The following is a 16,994-nucleotide window of genomic DNA, read 5'->3' as shown; positions in this document are numbered from 1 at the left end:
ATCAGGCTACTCAAGGCTCCGTCCAACCTGGCCTTGAACATCTCCAGGGCGGGGGCATCCACAGCTTCTCTGGGCAATTTATTCCAAAGTCTTACCACCCTCATACTGAAGAATTTCTTCCTAAAATCTAATCTAAATCTGTTCTCCTTCAACTTAAACCCATTTTCCCTTGTCCTATCAGTGGACACTCTTGTAAAAAGTCCCTCCCCAGCCTTCCTGTAGGTACCCGGCAGGTATTGGAAGGCAGCTATTAGGTCTCCCTGAAGTCTTCTCTTTTCAAGGCATTTCTGTAATTTAAATATCACGCCATAATAAAACTTCAAAAGTATTACATACTTTGGTTATGCATATTAAACATGCTCAGACTGTACACTTCACTTGACTTTACCAGGTACAGGTATTTACTCTTTCCTGAGCATTCAGGAAAATACTTTATTTCCCAGAAACGACAGAGTACCTTCAGCTTCCTTAATAAGCAAATGTCATTTCAGCCTGAGGGTTACTGGCAGTCTCAGCTCATCGTGCTCCTGGCCATTGCAGTCCCTCCTCACTCCGGCTCCTCACCACAGCTACCCTTGAGCAAAACGAACCGCCTCAGCACTCTAAACCAGCATTTAACGGCATAATTTTTGACAAGTTAGATTCCAGTGGGCTTAGCACACTGGAACTGCTGAACGTGGGTCCAGGGGAGCTCCTGAGGCCAGGGGGACAGGACACTCCCCAGCCAGCCACAAACGTGGCTCAAGAGGTCACCGCCACGTTAAAGTGCCACTTACACTGGCTCAGCATCTCAGGAGATGAAAGGAAAATGGTTTATTAGATGCTCAGCTCTGCCCACCTGAGGAAACACCTTCTGCAGGACTTGTTCTGCTCGCTTCAACAGACAATATGTGTAATGGTATTATAATAGTAACTCAGTGATTGCGTCAGGCCAAAAAGGATATTTGCAGTTACGTGGCTGGCAAACTAACGGTAGCGACAGTACAAGAACGTGCTCTAAGTCCCTTATGTAATGAGCAGAATTTACTATTACAGCCAATTTTACTAAACTGTCTCAGCATTTTAACTTTAAACACAAAAAAGCAACAGCACATATTAAAAAAATTAAATATGAAGAGCAATCTCTTCATATATCTCAAAAGAGGAAGCAATTAAGACTTGTACATTTTCCAGTATCATCAAGGACACTGGAAAATTGCAGAGGAAAGAAGAAGATTGCCAGGAATTACACTATTTTTGTAGATGAAAGAACAGGGAAGAAGTGGGAGGAGAATGAGCTATCTTCCATATTGTGTAGTTAATTTTCCAATTGAATTGTCATAGCAATACTTTCACTTCAAAGTTTACCACACAATTGCAGAGACATGAACTGCTATCGAATCTTCCAAATGCAGCTCGGATTTTCAGTTCAGAACTACATTATCATCTTCATACTGAACTTCACAAAATAAGGTGTTCTGAAAACTCACAGAAAGGTGAGGTTGCTCTAAACCCAACGTAACAAGCATCAATCAATCCATTTCTCCAGCTCTCTGCTTTTCCCACCCAAAAATTGGGTTATATTAGAATGTCTTGCTTTTCTGTATCTTAAATCAAGACACTCAATAAGGTAGCTGCAATCTTAGAAATATTGTATTTGTCGGGCTCCAGATCGCATGTTATTTTTCAGAGGATGCAGCTCTCTTTCCTGAAAGAGGTATCAAACACTACTGAATTTGGACTCAAAGATGTGTTGCACAAATGGCTTCAAAAGCATATTTATGCAATGGAGAAGAACGCAAGGAGGCATAACCATGACAGACCATCAAGCACTGGCATTGGAAAAAGCCTTCTCCACTAGACATGCTAACACAGCTTGACTGCATCTGCAGCACAATAAGCTACTGAAAAAGACACATCTGTGTGATATTTTAAAAATACATCTGCTCCCTTCTGTTTGGTCCAAGAATCCTCCTCAGACCACATCGCCATCACGGTTTGATTAGCGTATTGAAGCAATGTACGTAGCAGGTACCACGGAGTCCCAGGTTAAGGAGTCACTGAAATGAAGACTTTCCACACATGGAAAGCAGTGAGATTAATATACTAATTACACGTTTCTTCACAACCACATTTAAACCATCTTTAACAGCCACAATACTTCAGGAAAGGACGGGAGACGGCATTTTTCCCTGCAATGTAGTGTAAGTTTTTCTGCATGATTAAGCTAAAAGGACAGCCATCATTTGTCATAATGCCTATCAAAAGATTTAAAAGTTGCTGGAAGTGTATGACAATAATAGAGAATTAGGAATTTCTCATCTCTCAAATAAACTTTCTTGTACCACCTTACCCATCCTTTTATCCTTGGGAAGAGGATAAAAGGCTCCTATTCTGAACAACATTTACTAAGTAGATTGCTAGTTTCCCTTACGTAGTTTATTAATTAAGAACGTAAATATAATCTTAGTTTTAAACTTCATCATAGCCCAAAAGACTAGATTTTTCCTTTTTCATGTGATTTTCACTACGTAGTTTTTCTTCTCATTTCTTATTGACGATTTCAAAAACAAGTGCTTTATTTGTGACATGAAACACATGGCGTTTCAGTAGAAAAAAAATAATTAAAAAAATCCTATCCTTCACTATCCTAATCTGCATCACTACAAAGGGTTTTCTTTTCTCCTCTTTTACAAGTCTTGTCACACCATGAACTCTTGGAACATCAGATGGATCGAAATAGGAAAGTGTTGCGCAGCAAGTGTCATGTATTACTTCTTCCTTAAGTAGTCTCATAAGTTAAAGGTTTTAAAATATATATACAAAACTATAAAACTTTACTCTTCAGTCAAAGTGTCAAAGCACATCCCAGTTTAACTAAAGAAATCTCTACTACCGAAAATCTTGCCAAGAGGCTTGCCTCCCTGTTACTCAACCTCCAGTAGAAATTTCTCATTGGAGCATGACTGAGCAATTCAAAGAATCAGCTTTTGAATTCCTATTGGTTAGGATTTCTAAATATTCTCCTCCACTTTCTCCTTTCTAATATTTACCTTTACACCAGGCTTTCCGTGCCTGTTTCTAAATGACACAGGTATCATGTGAGTAATCTCTTCTGCTTGAAAATGTAATTTATTTTAATTGGAACTGAAAACTTGTTTGAGGGGTGGCAGGAGGAAACTGTTCCTATTTCCTGCTATAGTTCTCTCAGCATCTAATTACACCCATAAAGCGAAACAATGGGGAGGCTGTGTGTTACTCAGTTTAATGTGGTTAATTACATGATTCCCTGTATGCATGCAAATACACCAGAGCATCACAACTCATAGGGCACCCACACAGCACATTTAGCAGCTCTAACAACTGTGCTTTGAGATCACATACCATATACCTTCTAGATATAAATACTTATTTACTGGAAAAGGTTTCCAGTTCACAAGAAAAAAAATGAAAAACGCAGCAGAACAGACACCGAATCAAAAATTCTAACCATTAGCATCTGTATTTTCCACAAAACTCTCGTCAATATGAATTATGTTCTTGCAACTAGAAACATACCCTTCCTACTGAAATACCTTTCCCCATGCTTTCTCTGTAGACAGATACTTTGGGAAGGTCCTTTTTTATACTCACATACCCCAAAACACTAATAGGAGTTGAACTAAACACTTCACTTCCAAAAGTCTGAAGAGATCTGGGCCACCTCAGAATGGAATAAAGGTACCAGTTAGATTTTTTTGCGAGTCAGATTCTGTGCCCTGCTACTCCTGAGGACACAAAAAATCATATTTTAAATATTATCTATCACTGAGGTTTCAGTTGGGACAATGACACATCAGGTGGATGGATCCTCTTCATTATTACTTTCTCTGAAGTCTTGCATAAGCAATGCTTTGTGAGTTCAAAGGCAGACAGAGAGGGTAGGTGGTCAAGGAGGGTACAGATGAGATAGCTGCAAGCACTCAAAACAGCCTCTGAACACCATGCTCTCCTCCATACATGTTGGTAAGCTTCATGGGGAATAACCATCAGTCGGGCTCAGCAGAGTAATAGCTCTTAATATCTTTGACATCAACACTGCCTCTGCCAGGAAGCACATGTGAAAGGACTTGGTCTTGAAAAAAGACAGACAACTCGGTGCTCAGAGAACAGCTCTCGAGGCCATATTTTTCAAGAATAAAGTCACCAAGGGGAGAAGAAAAAAAAAAGAAAAAACGAAAAGGAACCGCAACTGCACATGGTCCTCCTTCTATGAAGAGTCAAAGAAATGTTTCAGAGGCTCAGTGTTCAACAGCCTGAGCTCAGGTGAGTCACTGGGGCTCCTGGAGCAAAACAGGCAATGTGGAAACGTGGATAATCGATAAACTAAGGGCAGACATTAAGAGGGATAGTCTTGATGCTTGCAGAATACGATGGCTTTTGTGAGGAGTTAACCTCCCTCCCCCACTACACAGACGGAACAGTAGGAAGTCTGTTCAGAAACATGATATTAAGAGGGAGGAAGAAATGTGTGCAAGTTGGAAGGAAGAAGATGGATTAGTTGAAAAAAGTAGCGGTGGAATTGAGCCCTGATTTGAATCTTTGAAGTTGGCCCTGCTTTGAACAAGGGTCAGGACCATGTGACTTCCAAAGGTACTGGCCAACCTGAATTCTCTGTGAGTTTAAGGAAAGGGCTTCATGTGGGAAGAACATAACAAAAACAACATTATCTTCATTACTGAATGAAACCCTACGCTGAACAAAAAGCTTTAGTTTGGAGAATAAGTTACTGATGCCTAGGGAAAGCGTGTGATGAAATAAGAGCAAAAGAACCTGCAAATGTAAGAAAAGATAGGTGTCTTTCAGCAGACTAATGCTTTGATTTTGTTTAAACTAGCTTAAGTGAGTAATTTAGCTTCAATAGCACAGCAAGTAACTGCTATTGCTACAACGTTTTAACCTTCATTCATTCAGCTCATGTTAAACCTTAAAAGTTCTTCTCAAAGGTTTTGCATAAAAACTAGGAAAGATGATATTCATTTCTGATAGTCTTACAGATTTTTTTTTTAAATATAGCCCTGGAGGTTTTAGAACCCACACAGAACAAGGTTTGATCAACTAATGAAAATAGACTTTTTGCTTATGCCATTGAAATGCATTACCTTTGCTTGATGCAGGTTTTTATGGCAGAAGGAGGCAGATCTTCCACCAATTCATTGCCACCTCAATCCAACACAAATCCAGTTTATTTTTCGCTGCTTCCCCAAGTAAGATAACCTGACATTTTTCCCAAACGCTTATTTAGAAAAAGAAAAATCAGACTTCAAAATAAAAGACTGACTTGCATTAATTGCTTATGCCTATCTTCTACACTTGTAGGAGTCTCCTGGCAGGTGCCTATAGCAACAGCTAGAGACCTTTTTTCCTGACCTTACCATGGTTATTCTTTCTCTCTTGCACGTTAAAGAACATGCTGCCTCCATGGGGGATACACGAGGAAGCAGCCAGACGTACCAAACGCATACCACCAGATGGCATCTTCAACCAGTCACATTTCAAACAGCTCATGCCTCACGTTTGATACAGTCTTCCTATTCCGAAGCCTCAAGCCTCTACGCTACAAAAAGCAGAGGCACTTTTGAAAACCTAGATTGGCACCAATGATATGAAAGTGATTTTGCATCGCTAAAATCATCAGTTTACTGAGGATACATTTGTTCCCTCAACAAGGATTCAGGGAGCCACAGGAGTACACTGCACCATGCGTGGCCTCCTCCCCACACATCCCCTTAATGCTTCTCTAATTTTACAACAAAATCTAGGTGCAATGCCATTAGATTTCCACAGAGGAACTATTGATTTACACAGGATTTAATCACACTTGAAGCTGGCCCTCTGTAGTAAGAGGTGGTTTTGGCCATAAATAACCTCTGTGTGTGTTTGGAAATTAAGTTTTTTCACCATAACAAGCAAGTTCTCTCCAGTCGTCGATACTTTAATAAAAATAAAACAAAAAACCCTAAACCCCAAGTAATTCTGAGACAATCAGTAGACTACAAACCTATTTTTAATCTGCTGCAATCATTAAAAATAACAAGTATAACATACAAACCACCCTCAAATCCTTAACAATGATTGCTTTATCATACTTAGAGAGCAATGCAGTCTACTTTGTGTTAGTCTACCTCAACACTTGTTTACCATGCTAACCTCATTTCCAGTAACATTTTGGTGAAATGGCTGTCAACTGTCATATGCTTTAATAATTAACTGCAGTTGACAGTCACATATTTTCTTATTTGTTCAGAATCTAAAGACGAGTTTCTCCTCAAATGAGTCTTACTCTTTCAACTGGAGTTTTTGAGATCATTTTGGAAAACAAAAAACAAAACCAAAAAACTAGTTTTAAGTATGTAGGCTGATATCACAAATAGCTCTTAGGTCTACTTCTCTTTGCTTTTACTTGTGTATCTGCACTGAGGCTAGCTTTTCCCCTCTTAAGTCTGATAAGAGTCAAAGGAAATGAAGTGGAAGAAGCCACATTAGTTTTCATAATTTATTGTTCTAGACAACTCCGACTATTGCCCACAACATAAAGCAAGCCAAGCAGAAAGAAAATGGAAGTGTTCTTGCACTGCCACTTCATTAAAAGCTGAAGTCACAGGATTTTTTTCTAAGGCCACCAGCGATGCCTCCAATCCATGGTGCCACCCTAGAGCTCTTGAGCTGTATGTACAGAGGGCACCAAACACAGAAGAGAACATGCATGAAAGATGAGCCGAAATGTGTGGTAGGTTTCCTCCTTTTTTTTTTTTTTAAGGTTATAGATTAAAAATGGCACTTAGTCTTTTTTATTAATACAGGTTAATAAAGAATAAATCTCACACAGTTCACTCAATTTTATCTCCTTGAATACTCAGAAAAAAAATATTTTTAGTCTGGCTGGATAAACTCCTGCAGTGAACTCCCACAAGCAATTCCTTTTGATTTCTGAAATCAACCTATTTTGATGGAAGCAATACTTTTGTGATGTTTTCCAGTTGTAAAGGTAGAATTTCTTGCAGAGGCAGATGTGGAGGAAGACAGGGGAGTAAAAGTGACTATCAAATACTCACCTTTCAGAGGTAACATCTGAAAGCAGTAATGCTGATACACCTAAGGAACCAGAGGATTCTCTGCAGCGTCTTCCCTTGTGCAGAGCACCAAAAGACTGGTTTTGATTCTTAGCCACAGGCTCTTAAATTGGAGCTTAATCCACTGCCGTTGTGTCCTTGGCTTGCCTGCTTTAAAGATGATGATGTAGCTGGACCCAAAAAAAACTCACAAAAAGGAACAACATTGACTTAAACCAAGTGATCCACAAGGTTCAACACAACTGGTGAGCTCAAGGGATTATTTACGCAACAAAGGGAATGATAAAACAGCACAGGACTTAAGATTCCTCTTGAAAATTTAATTCTTGCTGAATCTGCTTGAGAGGATGATGAGCAAGATCCTCCTCACTTATCAAGAATATTTTCTCAGGAAGTAATTAGCGTCCCAAGTGGTATCAATACATGAATTTCAACTAGATTTAGATTCTCAAACCTAAGAGAAGAGACGAGTAGAAGTCAACACAGTCATTCTGGAGAGAGCACCAAGGAACAATTTCAAACTCACCATTTAATGATTTGATGCCCTAAAAAAGGCACATAATGACATAATTAATAAAATGTGATGGCTTGACACACTACTGGTAGAAATCATGTACCTATTGCCACAATCCTCTGTGAACCTTAACAACATTTTCTGAAATCAACTGCAGATTGAAGACATGCTCCTATTCAGCACAATTAATCTTCACAATTGGTGCATCTATTTAAAGAGCATAGATTTTATAGAGTTTAAAGAAAACGTAAAAACATGAGATTTTTTAAAACTAAAGTGTTTGGAACTACAGCAGATTTTTTTCATTTAAAAAGACAAAATCTTCACAGAGGATATTATATACTTGGAAACTATTCTAGAAATGTTTCGTCTAAATAAACTGCAGAAACCCAACAGATGTCTCAGCTCCAGTAGTATTAAAATGCTAATGAATAAGCATCTAAAGGCAGAAAGAAGAAGAAACCATCCCAGAATCACATTGTTCTGTAAGCATCGTTTCCAACTTCTAACTAACACTGAGTTGCACTTTTCCTAAGTGATGACAGGTGATGATCTCTTAAGAACACACCTGCTAGTTATCTCCTTTGCACTTGCCAGTGCTTCACAGGCAGGTTTTGGTGAAAGGTGAGACACACAAATGTAAAGCATAAGATGAGAGGGGTTGGAACTAGATGATCTTTGATGTCCCTTCCGACCCAAACCACTCTATGAAGGCAAGACGTGTTAGCTCCAAAAGCACCACTGCACTCTAAACAACCGGTGCACTCATCTGTACCATCTGTACAGCTAATTCTGAAATCAGGTGAATACAGTGGTACCTCGAAGTCGCAATGATCAGCTGACAAAAACACTGTTTGTCTCTGTCTTGCTATTAGTCCACCCCCTCGTACTCCTCCAGTTCCTCCTCTTCTCCCCCACAGCTGTTCCCAGCTTGATTTCTACACTATGGCTGCTCTACAGCTGTTGCAAGTACAGTGTGATTAAGACAGAATCAATCCTCCTTCCAGCCTCACGCACATATAAATCATCATCCTCTGTTATTTCACACACACTTTAAGTGGGGAACGCTGGTTCGTGCGTGACTGGTAGATTTTTGTTTTCCTGGTGGGGGGAAGGCAAACATATGCTGGAATTTCCCTCTACCCCCTTCTAGGTCTTACTCGTTTCAGTAGCTCCTCCATCCAAGATGGGGGAGGAAGGAATGTGGGTGGCTGAGATTTCAGCAGTGATCCCACTGCATTCCCACACCCTTTGCCAATATAAACTACGACCTAAGATTGAGTTAAATTAACCTGAGGCCAGAATCAAAAGGAGGAATAACTAGGCAAAGCTAAGAGAATACGAAAGGCAAAAAACAAAGGATCTCTTTCTTCCTGATGAGGATTACACAGTGCAAATATCATGGTTATTTTCAAAAAAGAATCCAGGTGTCAAAGACCCACAACTACCCAGTTCTAACTCAAGTTGTGCCACTGACTACATAATTGCAAAGCAAATAAAAAAACCTGAATTACAAGTTTCAGAAAAATCTCTCAGAAGCTACAATAAACACCACTGCTATGATGTACAATGTCTTCTTGCAACACCCCTAGAAGAAACACTAACATGCTATACTGTGCTGTCAGTATTTACATGATGAAGCAGCACCCATACTCTAAATGGTAAGAACAAACTCCTAAGGACTTAGGTATTTGCAAGCAGTTGTTTCTGTATTTTTGCTGGTGGTTATTTTTTAATCAATGCAATTTCTGTGCTGACTTGAAGCCAAATATGCCTTTGATCCTCCATTTCACAGCATCAAATTAAGCTTCATACCTGAAAAGCATTTCTGATCCCACGAGTTCATTTTGGCTGATTTGATTATGATTTTTGCACCAAGGCAAGTTAATGATAGATTATTTACAAGTAGTAAGGTAGTTGTAAAGAATACAGTCCGTAGTATCCACTGTCTTGGCAATAACGATAGATTTAAGCAGCTGCTACTAGAAAACATCAGCTCTGCCAAAATCTCAGATGCTGATGTCTGAAGCAGCTCAATTAAGCTACAAGACACAATCACTTTGTTCTACCAGGGATGCAGGCAGGCATATTTCAATCCATATCTGGAACAGACAGAAGCGTTTAGGTAAGGAACAGATCAAGAAAAATTTGAATACATAGTCTTACATCTTTACCTTCTTTTGAAAGTCCCAGTTTTTAAGCCACAAGTGATTTGATGTATTATGAGTTTGCAATAAAGCATGCAAAACAGCTGAAGCAGTGTCAGTTTTAATCAGCAATCCAATTAAAGGATCCAATCAAGTTCACTTTAGCTGTTCAACAGCATGTTTATATCATAAATTATTTTTAACAGGAGTTTAACATCCAGGTGCTCTGTATGTTAATAACATTCAACAGTGATTTGTAAAGGGAAATAATTGTTGAAACAGCCAACTGCGCTAATGCATCCAGTGAGAAAAGAGTATATCTAACACATTTTAAAAAACGATGGCAAATATTTCTTCCTGAAGACTAATTCATTTATTAAGTCAGAGGTCAGACCTGCGTTGCACAGGCATGTAAAAACAATCGGACTATCTTTTCAAGAAGGATGCATCCTTTCCTCCTCTTCCATGGCTTCAACCTGTTCTGTTGAAACGTCGTATTATTTATGCAAATGAGATCATGAATTGACATTTAAGAGAGAAACATGTCAAAGTTTATTTCAAACCAACATCTACCTCACTGCAGCCGAAGTTTCTTTCCCTGTGAGGGAGAATTAACTGCAGGCCGTTTATTCTGAGAGCGAGAATCATTTCCTGAAACGCGCCCAGTTCTCAGGTGTTACTGGTCCACGTGGGGAACGTATACCAGCATAACAGAGACTCAAACTGATGCAGTTATAGCAGGAACATTTGAGACTCATGCATTTTAAGGCTAGACTGACCAAAACATGAGCATGTTTTCAGAATGACTGGCCATACAGCTGAAGAAGTTACAACAAAGATACCACTACTTGGCTGGGAGACAGAGAGAAGTGCCCTACTGTAACCAGCGCCCTGATCGGAGGGCAGGCCCCATCACTTACTGACTCTTAGGATCACAAACAACATTAAAGATGCTTTTTAAAGATAACTTTAATGAATGCGTTATGGCAAGGAAGGGAAAAGAATAATTCTTCTGTTCAACACTTACCCTCAGAAGCTGCAGGTGTCTAGACTTCAAACCAGCATTAAAGCTTTTAGACTTGCGAGTCTGGAGACATGACCCACTCAGGATGAAGTTTTACAATTTGATCATGTAAATTTATTATTATTTTTTTGGTGACACATAAGTAAATATTTTAGTTGTAACAGCTTCCTGGAAATTCAATAGTTTCCTTAACAATAATCATGGTCCTTTAGGTTTAAAGTAAATTACTCAAGCGTCAAAAAGAGAAGTTTTAACTAAAATTTCTTATACTGAAATGTTAATTTCAGACAAACTTTCATGTAGTGCTAATATAGATAGATCTCTATAGTACTTGTAGGCCTCTAATAAGCAATCTTGTTTATTTTCCATGCTGGAATTCTATCTTAAACTGCTTCAAATGCAAAAATGAGAAAGAACTGGTTTAGTTTGACTCTCCCATTGCACCAGAGCACTTACATGTGTTCTGCAGTTCAACGCCATTTTAAACATTATTGCCTTCTTACTATGATGTGGTTTTATTAGGTTGCCTTAACATTGATCACTTCAGCTAAAAATTCTTCATGCTTACGAAGTTTTAACTTGCACAGTGCTAGCAACCTAGTGGTGTTTCATGCTACCAAATGAGAGGAACTGGGCAAAGGAAAAATGTATGTGGAACATGAGGAACCGTCCAGGCCCAGAAGACCCTACCGTCCCATGGAATAACGTACCCAGAGAATATCTGGAAGCCTCAAAGATCGTAAAGGCACATGCTGTCAGGAAAGAGCTTTCCATCTGTAGTTTTTATGGACCTAATGCACCAAAGGTTTCCGAAGGTAAGAGTTGCCGCAGCTGTTCCCACACACGCTATCTTGAGGCTTTGGGCAACCTGGTGTAGTGGAGGGTGTCCCTGCCCACGGCAGGGGGGTTGGAACTAGATGATCTTTGAGGTCCCTTCCAACCCAAACCATTCTATGATTCTATCCCCAGATGCCTACAAGCTCTCCCCCCCATCAATTTAGAGTTCAAATGGGAAACCCCCTCAGCATGCTCGCTACGATACAAACACTACAAGCAACTCAAGTGTTGAAGTTGTATTTCCATACCACTGTGACATTCAACCAAGCGAATGGAATTCTTTTACCCAGAGACGCTGCAAGGAAACTGCAAGCAGGTGTATTCCTCCTTTCAGGCACAAGGTTTGTACTTACATGCCTACTGGAAATACACACTCACCTCACACTACGCCATGCAAAGGGAACAGCAAGGAAGGCTTTGCAAGCAACAGTGGTTTCCTTGCACCTACCACATCCACAAACGTGAGAGCTGCAAAATCCAGGACTAACAGAGGAAAACAACATGGTCACGGAAAAGACCTGTAAACACGGAGACACTTTCCCTTTCTTTTATAAAGTTTCTACACTGCAACAATAAGCTTTCATCCTGTTTTCACCTGGTGCTCACCTATCTTCCCATACCAAGTCCAAGCACCCGGCATTTCAGAAAGCTTTGAATACTGGATGGTAGTCAGGGCTTTCTCAGTGGAGCATGTGAAGGTTTAGAACAAGAGTGTATGCTTGTTTTACCTATTTTCCATTTTTTCTAAATAAGGGACTGACAGATGCTGTCCTGCACATGGCCTGGCTATTGTCACAGGGCCAGAAACTGTTGTCACTGCCGCACCTGGTGGTGGCACCCATGCAAACAGAATTGAGAACATCTGTACACAGGCAGGTGCCTGGGTAACATTCATACACGACCTGTAAGTACCACATACGAAAAGGCACCGATTTCTAAAGATGCATATGACTTAATATGACTTAAGGCTTTTGTGTTCTTAGTTTAGTAGAGGAAACTCCTGTTAATAACAATGGGCAGAGACCAACCAAAAGCAGCACACAGAGTACCCAAAATGAAAGCCCTTATATGTTACAAGAAGAAACAGAGCACATGTTAATTGCTTTTAAAATAGATATCAACAGGGAAAAAAGACTCACCTTAAAAACACCACGTCTGACATGCTTATTTAGTTGTACAGTCATATGTGCAAGAAATATCATCCTATTTTCATTCCATATCTGTAAATTAGCAATGTCCTCAAGAAACACAATCCAAAAGGTAAAAGCAAAGACACACAATGAGAGATATTAGACAAACCTACCACTTAGAGTTCTACGTCTACCCTATAGTTAAGTACGTAATTTAATGAGGTATAAATTAAAATGACAGAAAAGTTAAGGTGGGAAGGTCACCTAGCACAACCTGCTCGGCTCAAAACAGGGCCAACTTCAAAATCAGATCTAACTGCGAAGCTGGAATTGACTGTTGTCATCAACTACTTTGCTGTTGAAACCAAATTCTGCAGTATGACCTGTGAGTTCTTGTATTTTAATCCCAGCTCCTCTTGTAGCTGTTAATTTTTGCAGATGTTGGAAAAAAACAATTCAGCGTGTTCAAAAAGTGCAGGTTTTGCTGCTTTGAAAAGGACCAATGAACTGAGGCTCATTAATGTCAATAAATCATACATGTAGTAATTAAAGTGAACATCACAAATGTTGGCAAAAAAAGACCTCCATATTTAGGATATGACAGGACTAAGGTTTCAGGTGCCACCTCTCTTGCATATGCATTATGCTACAACTTCCCTAATTACATAGTCACTTTCTACTCCTTTTCATGCAGTAGGCAGAACAATATACTCAAGCAGCCAGCAACTTTCAAGTTGTGTTCTCTTCACTTGTGTGAAATATACTTAAGTTACAAAATTTCTACAAATCTTACTCCGAAGACAGCATGATCAGCTTGCTCAAATACTTTCAACACCACTCAGTATAGCAGTATCTCAACACTTCGAAAGACGTGTGAATTACTGCCTTCAAAACGCAGGTGAGCTAAAGGGTCCATTTTACAGACTGAAAGCCAAGCAAGGCAACACTGCCATCAAAGGCTTTACCTAAATTTCTTTTTCTGATGTAACACATTCAAAGAACTTCTCGTTTTATAGATAGAATCACAGAATGGTTTAGGTTGGAAGGGACCTCAAAGATCATCTAGTTCCAAGCCCCCTGCCATGGGCAGGGAAACCCTCCACTACACCAGGTTGCCCAAAGCCTCATCCAACCTGGCCTTGAAGACTTCCAGGCATGGGGCTTCTACAACTTCTCTGGGAAGAGAAGTTCTTCTACCACAGCTGTCACTCTGGCCAGGCCTACTCTACCACGTGCCGCTTTATAGAATCAGAGAATGGTTAGGGTTGGAAGGGACCTCAAAGATCCATCTAGTTCCAACCCCCAGACCAGGTGCCTTGCTCAGATAGTCCCAATTATCTGTCAACCTCTTGTTCATTTTCCTATTTGGCCTGCCCAGCCGTTCTCTGTCAACCTCTGACTCAGCCTCTTGGCTATTTCCTTGTCTCTCAAGCTTTTCACCTCTATCACATACTCTTGTCTTCAAGTCAAGTGGTTGGTCTCAACCGCCTCCTTGTCATCTGTTGAGCAGCCGTTACCACTTTTCATCCCTACTTTCAGCCTTCCCCTCAATACACTCACTTTTTTTTGACTCAATTCTCTCCATCCTTCCCAATCCCAACTCACACTCGCAAGTCAAGACAAAGTTGCCTCAAGACACACTTCCTGGATGCAAGAAGAGACCTGATAGCAGAGGACTTGGAGTTTCTTCTTAGTGCAGGCTCTGTTCAGATGCCTACCCAGCAAACAGCAACCCTGTGTAGCAACTGCAAGAAGAGTTCACCTTGGTTGTAAGTGAGAACTGTGGCAAACTTTGCATGCACGTATGTAAGTATGCACGTAGCAAACGATAACAATTTGAGCTAAGGTTGGAAATTAATTCATCACCAATATTTCATAAGGCTTATAACCTTGCCAAATCTGAAAACAAAACAAAAAAATCTATCAACTCAAAAGGACAATCATTGGTGCTTCCAGCTAACCACAGACACGGAGTAAGTTTTATGCATAAACACAAAATAATAGACTGTGTATTCCACATTAAGGCTCTTTGCATGCTTCCTCCCCATTATACAAACCATCTTCTCTCTCAAATCCGAGTCTTCTATGTACCCACTTTATTTCATGAGACATTTTTTTATGAATAGAACTCTGATATTTTTTTCTGAGGACAACTATCTCAAGCCTTAAATTAAACTAAAGGGAAATTTCCAGCTGAAGGATGGCTGCACAAGGCTTTAAGACAAAATGTTCAGGTTTTTCAACATTCATAAAGTGTATCACTGTACTAATCCACAGTGCTCTTACTTGAACAGTTAAACTCTTCTATCTCTTCTTTTTGATGATCACCATCTAATTAACCCACTACAGGGGTATGTTTCTAAAAGATGAATGCGTGTCCCACAAAGGATGTCATATTAATGATTTATGACTGTTGCTCTTCAACAAGACTGCTTGCCGTGTTTAAAAAAACGAAAATTTATTTTCTTCTCCACTCTATCAATGGTTTTGTTTATTCTTCCATACATATGAAAACAGTTTTCCTCTACTCCATAGTTATTTCTTGATTGCCTGTATACCTTGCACTTCCACTACATCATCGGTCAATTGATATTCTCTTTACCCAGTCACCTGCTGTCATACTACTCATACAAAGAAAATTGTCAGGCCCATAACAACATGCCTCACAAGTTTTCCCAGCCTCCCCCTCACAATTATTTTTCTTCCTTCCTTTGATGATCACTTTCCTAACTCCAGCTTTCATGTTTGTTCATACAGAACATTAGCACTTCTCAGCTACCCTGCTAACAAGCATCAGGAGTCCAGCTTTCCTACGCCAGCTTAAAAGAGAGTAGTTACCAGCCACCCTGATGAATACTGCAGTATCACAATCACTGCGGGAGAATAATTTCAAAAGCAGGAACAAAGCAAGCTGTAGGCTCAACTGAAAAAAGAATCAAAGACCTAAATTATACCAGTGTTATACAATGGGGTAACCTTCAGGAGATTAATCTCCAAAACATAATTCAGAACAATTCCAATACCTTCAAAAGCATTTCAGAAATAAGTTTTAAAGAGAAAAATTAGAGAGAGAGAATATTAAACATGGACTTATGGAAATCAGTCAGGACATAATACACCAGACCGGTCCTCCTACAGTCTACATCTCTCAATGGATTAAAAAAAACCCCAAACACACACACTCAAAAAAAAAGAAAAAAGAGAACATCCACAGAAAGGTAGAATTTCTGCACATCTGGCACTCAGTTCTGGACAATGGTATTGCACCCCCACGACTTCTTCCTTTTATCCTGAAGAGTCAAAGAAAATGTTTGTAGAACTTTATTCTCAGTCTACTCGGAGGATCCTTTTATTCGTCATATTTACTTTATTCACCCATGAGCTGCAGCATGATTGATATCTTTTCCATCAGAATTGTTCAGCAGCACGACAAGCTAATTATTACATAAAAGATGATACATATTATCTCTCCAGGTCAAGCTACGATTCCCTATTTGGATGTAATTTTTAAAATTACAAGCTTTGGTAACTTGTGTCATTCTAGTCCAGACACTGCAATCTTTATTTTCAGAGAAGGCTTCCTAAAAGTAGCAAAAACGTCATTTCTTGTAGTTTTTGGTGAATGCTACCATTACTGATAATAAAGACTGGTAATCCTTCTTCTGCAGTAGATTAACCTATTTCTTTTACTTTTTTCAGGGCTCTCCAGAAACAAAAGTAACAAAACAACCTGACACCTTAGACCAAGTTTTACAGTTCGGTTTCATAGTTTATGATGGTTGGAATTAGTTATCTTTTGCCCCACGGCTTTCTATGCCACAGATCGATTTCTTGCCAAAAATGCATTCATATCCAACAAAAACAACAAAACAGGGGAGGAGGCACATTAGAGCAAGCAAATGCATTCATACGTTTAGAATGCAGTCGGAGGCAGGAGACAATTAGAGAAGGAAATTCAAAGTATAAGGCATTTCCTGAGGATTAATGAGTAGGTGGTAGTGTTTGACAAGGGCGGGATGGGTTCTGCAACCAGCACAATTCATTAATCCCCCAGGCAACACAAACTGGGATTCTACTATATTTTTTCCTTTTTGCTGCACTCGTTATTTTCCTTAGCATTTAATTAAAATTTCCATTTACTCCGACACCATTGTTCATTCAGAGCCCAATGCTGTCTGTACGTCTGAAAAGTGCTACTATGGTAAACGGCATCTATAGAATTATGGAATTAACACCCGGTGCAAAAGGCCA

General features: G+C 39.6%; 1 protein-coding gene across 3 annotated transcripts in view; it reads right to left on the bottom strand.

Annotated features, from left to right (window-relative positions):
• PPP3CA (protein phosphatase 3 catalytic subunit alpha) overlaps positions 1–16,994 on the bottom strand; it is a 201,431-nt gene that overhangs the window by 98,676 nt on the left and 85,761 nt on the right. The window lies entirely within an intron of this gene.

This window comes from Tauraco erythrolophus, chromosome 5 (assembly GCF_009769465.1).
Source record: "Tauraco erythrolophus isolate bTauEry1 chromosome 5, bTauEry1.pri, whole genome shotgun sequence".
In the NCBI taxonomy this organism is placed as follows: Eukaryota; Metazoa; Chordata; class Aves; order Musophagiformes; family Musophagidae; genus Tauraco; species Tauraco erythrolophus.
Note: the sequence above shows the minus strand (reverse complement) of the source record. Positions and strands in the feature narration are given on the sequence as shown.